The 9,473-nt window shown below is 38.9% G+C and overlaps 1 protein-coding gene across 3 annotated transcripts in view; it reads left to right on the top strand.

Annotated features, from left to right (window-relative positions):
* Positions 1–8,411: 8,411 nt before the first annotated feature.
* The window catches only part of LOC139752022 (transmembrane protein 98-like), a 26,473-nt gene continuing 25,411 nt past the window's right edge, over positions 8,412–9,473 (top strand). Inside the window, exon 1 of one of the 3 annotated variants that reach the window (XM_071667802.1) lies at positions 8,412–8,551. The gene's annotated coding sequence lies outside the window, so the exon portion shown is untranslated. Of the gene's footprint in view, positions 8,591–8,650; positions 8,837–9,473 lie in introns of those variants that run through there. The other 2 variants (XM_071667803.1, XM_071667804.1) reach the window with 2 other exon arrangements.

Below are 9,473 nucleotides of genomic sequence, written 5' to 3'. Positions count from 1 at the left end.
ATATATATATATATATATATATATATATATATATATATATATATATATATATATATATATGTATATATATTTTTTTTTTTGCTTTGTCGCTGTCTCCCACGTTTGCGAGGTAGTGCAAGGAAACAGACGAAAGAAATGGCCCAACCCACCCCCATACACATGTATATACATACGTCCACACACGCAAATATACATACCTACACAGCTTTCTATGGTTTACCCCAGACGCTTCACATGCCCTGATTCAATCTACTGACAGCACGTCAACCCCGGTATACCACATCGATCCAATTCACTCTATTCCTTGCCCTCCTTTCACCCTCCTGCATGTTCAGGCCCCGATCACTCAAAATCTTTTTCACTCCTTCTTTCCACCTCCAATTTGGTCTCCCACTTCTCCTCGTTCCCTCCACCTCGGACACATATATCCTCTTGGTCAATCTTTCCTCACTCATTCTCTCCATGTGCCCAAACCATTTCAAAACACCCTCTTCTGCTCTCTCAACCACGCTCTTTTTATTTCCACACATCTCTCTTACCCTTACGTTACTTACTCGATCAAACCACCTCACACCACACATTGTCCTCAAACATCTCATTTCCAACACATCCATCCTCCTGCGCACAACTCTATCCGTAGCCCACACCTCGCAACCATACAACATTGTTGGAATCACTATTCCTTCAAACATACCCATTTTTGCTTTCCGAGATAATGTTCTCGACTTCCACATATTCTTCAAGGCTCCCAGGATTTTCGCCTCCTACCCCACCCTATGATCCACTTCCGCTTCCATGGTTCCATCCTTTGCCAGATCCACTCCCAGATATCTAAAACACATTACTTCCTCCAGTTTTTCTCCATTCAAACTTACCTCCCAATTGACTTGACCCTCAACCCTACTGTACCTAATTACCTTTTTCTTATTCACATTTACTCTTAACTTTCTTCTTTCACACACTTTACCAAACTCAGTCACCAGCTTCTGCAGTTTCTCACATGAATCAGCTACCAGCGCTGTATCATCAGCGAACAACAACTGACTCACTTCCCAAGCTCTCTCATCCCCAACAGACTTCATACTTGCCCCTCTTTCCAAAACTCTTGCATTCTAGGTTTCTTGTAATAATGCACCGAAACCTCAGCTCCCTTTCCACATCCAGGCCCCACAGAACTCTGCTTGGTTTACCCCAGACGCTTCACATGCACTGGTTCAATCCATTGACATCACGTCGACCACGGTATACCACATCGCTCCAATTCACTCTATTCCTTGCACGTATTTCACCCTGCATGTTTAGGCCCCGATCACTCAAGATCTTTTTCACTCTATCTTTCCACCTCCAATTTGGTCTCCCACTTCTCGTTCCCTCCACCTTTGACACATATATCCTCTTTGTCAATCTTTTGTCACTCATTCTCTCCATGTGACCAAACCATTTCAAAACACCCTCTTCTGCTCTCTCAACCGCACTCTTTTTATTTCCACACATCTCTCTTACCCTTACATTACTTACTCGATCAAACCACCTCACTCCACATATTCTCCCCAAACATCTCATTTCCAGCATATCCACCCTCCTGGGCACAACTCTATCCATAGCCCACGCTTCGCAACCATACAACATTGTTGGAACCACTATTCCTTCAAACATACCCATATTTGCTTTCCGAGATAATGTTCTCGATTTCCAAACATTCTTCAAGGCTCCCAGAATTTTCGCCCCCTCCCCCACCCTATGATTCCCTTCCGCTTCCATGGCACCATCCGCTACCAGATCCACTCCCAGATATCTAAAACACTTTACTTCCTTCAGTTTTTCTCCATTCAAACTTACCTCCCAATTGACTTGACCCTCAACCCTATTGTAAGTAATAACCTTGCTATTATTCGCATTTACTCTTAACTTTCTTCTTTCACACACTTTACCAAACTCAGCCACCAGCTTCTGCAGTTTCTCACATGAATCAGCCACCAGCGCTGTATCATCAGCGAACAACAACTGACTCACTTCCCAAGCTCTCTCATCCACAACATACTGCATACTTGCCCATCTTTCCAAAACTCTTGCATTCACCTCCCTAACAACCCCATCCATAAACAAATTAAACAACCATGGAGACATCACACACCCTTGCCGTAAACCTACATTCACTGAGAACCAATCACTTTCCTCTCTTCCTACACGTACACATGCCTTACATCCTCGATAAAAACTTTTCACTGCTTCTAACAACTTGCCTCCCACACCATATATTCTTAATACCTTCCACAGAGCATCTCTATCAACTCTATCATATGCCTTCTCCAGATCCATAAATGCTACATACAAATCTATTCGCTTTTCTAAGTATTTTTCACATACATTCTTCAAAGCAAACACCTGATCCAGACATTCTCTACCACTTCTGAAACCACACTGCTCTTCCCCAATCTGATGCTCTGTACATGCCTTCACCCTCTCAATCAATACCCTCCCATACAACTTACCAGGAATACTCAACAAACTTATACCTCTGTAATTTGAGCAATCACTCTTGTCCCCTTTGCCTTTGTACAATGGCACTATGCAAGCATTCCGCCAATCCTCAGGCACCTCACCATGAATCATACATACATTAAATAACCTTCCCAACCAGTGAACAACAGAGTCACCCCCTTTTTTAATAAATTCCACTGCAATACCATCCAAAGCTAATGAGTTACCGGCTTTCATCTTCCGTAAACCTCCCACTACCTCCTCTATATTTACCAAATCATTTTCCCTAACCTAATATTTTCCCTAATATTTATATATATATGAATATTCATTTATTCTATATCTATTCATTTTTATCATACTCTGTCGCTGTCTCTCGCGTCAGCGAGGTAGCGAAAGGAAACAGACGAAAGAATGGCCCACCCCACCCACATACACATGTATATACATACACGTCCACGCACGCACATATACATATTTATACATTTCAGCGTATACATATATATACATACATGGACATATACGTATATACACATGTACATAATTCATACTTGCTGCCTTCATTCAAACCTGTCGCCACCCCGCCACAAATTAAATGACATCCCCCTCCCCCCGCATGTGCGCGAAGTAGCACTAGGAAGAGACAAAGGCCACATTCGTTCCACTTCTCTCTATTTCTTGCACGCCTTTCACCATCCAGCATGTTCAGGCCCCGATCATTCAAAATCTTTTTCACTCCATCCTTCCACCTCCAATTCGGTCTCCCACATCTCGTTCCCTCCACCTCTGACACATATATCCTATTTGTCAGTCTTTCCTCACCTATTCTCTCCATGTGACCAAAGCATTTCAATACACCCTTTTCTGCTCTCTCAACCACACCCTTTTCATTACCACACATTTCTCTTACCCTTTCATTACTTACTCTATTAAACTACCTCACACCACATATTGTCCTCAAACATCTCATTTCCAACACATCCACCTTCCTCCGCACAACCTTCGCAACCATTTAATATTAATGGATCCACTGTTCCTCCAAATATATTCATTTTTGCTTTTCGAGGCAATGTTCTCATATATATATATATATATATATATATATATATATATATATATATATATATATATATATATATATATATATATATATATATATGTATTTAGACTGGGGTGTCTAAATGTGTGTGGATGTAACCAAGATGTGAAAAAAGGAGAGATAGGTAGTATGTTTGAGGAAAGAAACCTGGATGTATTGGCTCTGAGTGAAACGAAGCTCAAGGGTAAAGGGGAAGAGTGGTTTGGGAATGTCTTGGGAGTAAAGTCAGGGGTTAGTGAGAGGACAAGAGCAAGGGAAGGAGTAGCACGACTCCTGAAACAGGAGTTGTGGGAGTATGTGATAGAATGTAAGAAAGTAAATTCTCGATTAATATGGGTAAAACTGAAAGTTGATGGAGAGAGATGGGTGATTATTGGTGCATATGCACCTGGGCATGAGAAGAAAGATCATGAGAGGCAAGTGTTTTGGGAGCAGCTGAATGAGTGTGTTAGTGGTTTTGATGCACGAGACCGGGTTATAGTGATGGGTGATTTGAATGCAAAGGTGAGTAATGTGGCAGTTGAGGGAATAATTGGTATACATGGGGTGTTCAATGTTGTAAATGGAAATGGGGAAGAGCTTGTAGATTTATGTGCTGAAAAAGGACTGGTGATTGGGAATACCTGGTTTAAAAAGCGAGATGTACATAAGTATACGTATGTAAGTAGGAGAGATGGCCAGAGAGCGTTATTGGATTACGTGTTAATTGACAGGCGCGCGAAAGAGAGACTTTTGGATGTTAATGTGCTGAGAGGTGCAACTGGAGGGATGTCTGATCATTATCTTGTGGAGGCTAAGGTGAAGATTTGTATGGGTTTTCAGAAAAGAAGAGTGAATGTTGGGGTGAGGAGGGTGGTGAAAGTAAGTGAGCTTGGGAAGGAGACTTGTGTGAGGAAGTACCAGGAGAGACTGAGTACAGAATGGAAAAAGGTGAGAACAATGGAAGTAAGGGGAGTGGGGGAGGAATGGGATGTATTTAGGGAATCAGTGATGGATTGCGCAAAAGATGCTTGTGGCATGAGAAGAGTGGGAGGTGGGTTGATCAGAAAGGGTGGTGAGTGGTGGGATGAAGAAGTAAGATTATTAGTGAAAGAGAAGAGAGAGGCCTTTGGACGATTTTTGCAGGGAAAAAATGCAATTGAGTGGGAGATGTATAAAAGAAAGAGACAGGAGGTCAAGAGAAAGGTGCAAGAGGTGAAAAGAGGGCAAATGGGAGTTGGGGTGAGAGAGTATCATTAAATTTTAGGGAGAATAAAAAGATGTTCTGGAAGGAGGTAAATAAAGTGCGTAAGACAAGGGAGCAAATGGGAACTTCAGTGAAGGGCGCAAATGGGGAGGTGATAACAAGTAGTGGTGATGTGAGAAGGAGATGGAGTGAGTATTTTGAAGGTTTGTTGAATGTGTTTGATGATAGAGTGGCAGATATAGGGTGTTTTGGTCGAGGTGGTGTGCAAAGTGAGAGGGTTAGGGAAAATGATTTGGTAAACAGAGAAGAGGTAGTAATAGCTTTGCGGAAGATGAAAGCCGGCAAGGCAGCAGGTTTGGATGGAAATGCAGTGGAATCTATTAAAAAAGGGGGTGACTGTATTATTGACTGGTTGGTAAGGTTATTTAATGTATGTATGACTCATGGTGAGGTGCCTGAGGATTGGCGGAATGCGTGCATAGTGCCATTGTACAAAGGCTAAGGGGATAAGAGTGAGTGCTCAAATTGCAGAGGTATAAGTTTGTTGAGTATTCCTGGTAAATTATATGGGAGGGTATTGATTGAGAGGGTGAAGTCATGTACAGAGCATCAGATTGGGGAAGAGCAGTGTGGTTTCAGAAGTGGTAGAGGATGTGTGGATCAGGTGTTTGCTTTGAAGAATGTATGTGAGAAATACTTTTTTATACTTTTTTAATACGTTTTTATCGAGGATGTAAGGCATGTGTACGTGTAGGAAGAGAGGAAAGTGATTGGTTCTCAGTGAATGTTGGTTTGCGGCAGGGGTGTGTGATGTCTCCATGGTTGTTTAATTTGTTTATGGATGGGGTTGTTAGGGAGGTGAATGCAAGAGTTTTGGAAAGAGGGGCAAGTATGAAGTCTTTTGGGGATGAGAGAGCTTGGGAAGTGAGTCAGTTGTTGTTCGCTGATGATACAGCGCTGGTGGCTGATTCATGTGAGAAACTGCAGAAGCTGGTGACTGAGTTTGGTAAAGTGTGTGAAAGAAGAAAGTTAAGAGTAAATGTGAATAAGAGCAAGGTTATTAGATACAGTAGGGTTGGGGGTCAAGTCAATTGGGAGGTAAGTTTGAATGGAGAAAAACTGGAGGAAATAAAGTGTTTTAGATATCTGGGAGTGGATCTGGCAAAGGATGGAACCATGGAAGCGGAAGTGGGGGAGGGTGGGGGAGGGGGCGAAAATTCTGGGAGCCTTGAAGAATGTGTGGAAGTCGAGAACATTATCTCGGAAAGCAAAAATGGGTATGTTTGAAGGAATAGTGGTTCCAACAGTGTTGTATGGTTGCGAGGCGTGGGGTATGGATAGAGTTGTGCGCAGGAGGATGAATGTGCTGGAAATGAGATGTTTGAGGACAATGTGTGGTGTGAGGTGGTTTGATCGAGTAAGTAACGTAAGGGTAAGAGAGATGTGTGGAAATAAAAAGAGCGTGATTGAGAGAGCAGAAGAGGGTGTTTTGAAATGTTTTGGGCACATGGAGAGAATGAGTGAGGAAAGATAGACCAAGTGGATATATGTGTCGGAGGTGGAGGGAACGAGGAGAAGTGGGAGACCAAATTGGAGGTGGAAAGATGGAGTGAAAAAGATTTTGTGTGATCGGGGCCTGAACATGCAGGAGGGTGAAAGGAGGGCAAGGAATAGAGTGAATTGGATCGATGTGGTATACCGGGGTTGACGTGCTGTCAGTGGATTGAATCAGGGCATGTGAAGCGTCTGGGGTAAACCATGGAAAGCTGTGTAGGTATGTATATTTGCGTGTGTGGACGTATGTATATACATGTGTATGGGGGTAGGTTGGGCCATTTCTTTCGTCTTTTTCCTTGCGCTACCTCGCAAACGCGGGAGACAGCGACAAAGCAAAAAAAAAAAAAAGAAATATATATATATATATATATATATATATATATATATATATATATATATATATATATATATATATATATTAGTACTAATGGATAAATGAGCATATATTGGTGGGTTTTCTGTATATGCTAAACTTAAATTTGTTTCCTCTCCTATGAATCATGCAATCTAAAAATGGTAACATAACATTATTTTCATTTTCTATAGTGAATCTGATGGAAGGTACTAAATTGTTAAGTAAGGGGAAAAATATTTGTAAATTTTCATTTGTTGGCCAAACACAAAGAACATCATCTACATACGTAAACCAAATTGCATAAGAAGGTAAGATATCCTTTGTAATTTTGTTTCAAAAATTCCATATAAAGATTACTTAGTACAGGTGAAAGAGGGTTACCCATTGCCATAACAAATTTTTGAGCATAATAATCTCCATTTCAATAATGAAATGAAGGCGTTGTTGAAAGGTAATGGTTCTCTTATCAAAAGTTTGTCATCTTTGTCAATTTCATTGCCATATATGTATGGACTTATCAAAACACACAAACAGAATCTTCCAGCAAGACCTATAGTGAGTTCAGTAGGCTCCATCACATATGAATTGTCCAAATGGTCAGTTTCTTTATCAAGCCCTTTAGTGGGTAAGGTATCAAATTTCAATATCATAAACAATGTAGATTTAGTCAACAAGCTAAAGAATATCAATGTTAATTTTGATTTCAAACTAGTTAGCTTTGATGTCACCTCACTTTTCGCTAAAGTTCCACTTGATGACCTTTTAGAATATTTATTTGATGTCTTGGATGATATTCATTTACCTCTTTCAAAGTCTGTTTTCATGGAACTGATAAAATTGTGTATAAAAGACTGTGTATTTCAATTCAATGGGAATCATTATGCTAAGAAATTTGGTATGGCGATGGGTATCCCTCTTTCACCCGTACTAAGTAATCTTTATATGGAATTTTTGAAAACAAAATTACTAAAGGATATCTTACCTTCTAATGCAATCTGGTTTAGGTATGTAGATGATGTTTTTTGTGTTTGGCCAACAAATGAAAACTTACAAATATTTCTCCCCTTATTTAATAATTAAGTACCTTCCATCAAATTTACTGTAGAAAATGAAAATAATGGTATGTTACCATTTTTAGATTGCATGATTCATAAGCAAGGAAACAAGTTTAAGTTTAGCATATATATATATATATATATATATATATATATATATATATATATATATATATATATATATATATATATATATATATATATGTATAACCACGAGGAAAATGAAATATTATCTCAAGTGTACTTTCTTGTGATTATTACAAGATTATTGTGCTTCACTTTCCTTATGGTTATCAGGAAACGCTAGACCACTCGCATCGATGTCACGTAGTGCAGAAGTTGAAAACTATCATCATGGATTTGTGTGATCAATATATATATATATATATATATATATATATATATATATATATATATATATATATATATATATATATATATATACATATATATATATATATATATATATATATATATATATATATATATATATATATATATATATATATATATATATATATATATATATATATATATATATATATATATATATATATATATATATATATATATACATATTAGTCTATTCATGATGCAGTATTTTCTACTTTATTCTGGGAAGACTTCGGTCACGGGCAATGTTAATTGTGGGTCGCGGATGGGTTGGCAGGCCTGGTCGCCTGAGGGAGGTGTGTTCGCTGGGATGCTGAGCTCGGTGGGTGACCCCCACAGTTTGTTACGTCCTCCCGTTACACCACACACAACGGCCCGCAGGGAATTCAAGTTGACTATACCAGCCACCCTATGTGTTGTAAAACGTAAGCTGAGCAGAAACGAATCTTTAGTGACGGAGGAAAGTAAGCTTGAACGATGAGTATTGTCAAGGTGGCGAGTGTGGGTCTCAGGTAGTGCGTGCTAGTAATGGTGAACGAAGTGCAAGGTGCCCAGTATCATGTGTCGTCCAACCAGCAGAAACCACGCAGCCTGTGTTTTGTTTGTGTTCTTTGTTTTAACTGTTTCATAGCGTGCACTTGGTACAATAGAGATAAGGTAGCCAGACCACTGATAACCATGCTGGTAACAAATAAAGGGCAGTGTGTGAGGTAAGTCAGGGTGACGTTTGTGGTCGTGGGAGGCGAAGGATTGTGGAATGTGTGCCTGCTCTTCCGCCTAGGATTAATGTATTGTGAAGTTCGTCAATAGAATATATATATATATATATATATATATATATATATATATATATATATATATATATATATATATATATGGCGATGGGAATGAATAAAGGCAGACAGTATGAATTATGTACATTATATATGTATATGTCTGTGTGTGTATATATATGTATACGTTAAGATGTATAGGTATGTATATTTGTGTGTGTGGGCGTGTATGTATGTACATGTGTATGTGGGTGTGTTGGACCATTCTTTCGTCTGTTTCCTTGCGCTACCTCGCTAACGCGGGAGATATCGACAAAGCAAAATAGATAAATAGATGAATAACTGAATAAATTATATATATATATATATATATATATATATATATATATATATATATATATATGTATATATATATATATATATATATATATATATATATATATATATATATATATACAACAGATAAGAATCTAGCAGGAAAATGGGCTGCATCAAAAGTTGTAGATTAACAAAGCAGGAGATTGTTAGACGTAAATCATTGATTATTATCTTTGGTTTAGTAGAAATAGGAGTG

This window comes from Panulirus ornatus, chromosome 12 (assembly GCF_036320965.1).
Source record: "Panulirus ornatus isolate Po-2019 chromosome 12, ASM3632096v1, whole genome shotgun sequence".
NCBI lineage: Eukaryota > Metazoa > Arthropoda > Malacostraca > Decapoda > Palinuridae > Panulirus > Panulirus ornatus.
Note: the sequence above shows the minus strand (reverse complement) of the source record. Positions and strands in the feature narration are given on the sequence as shown.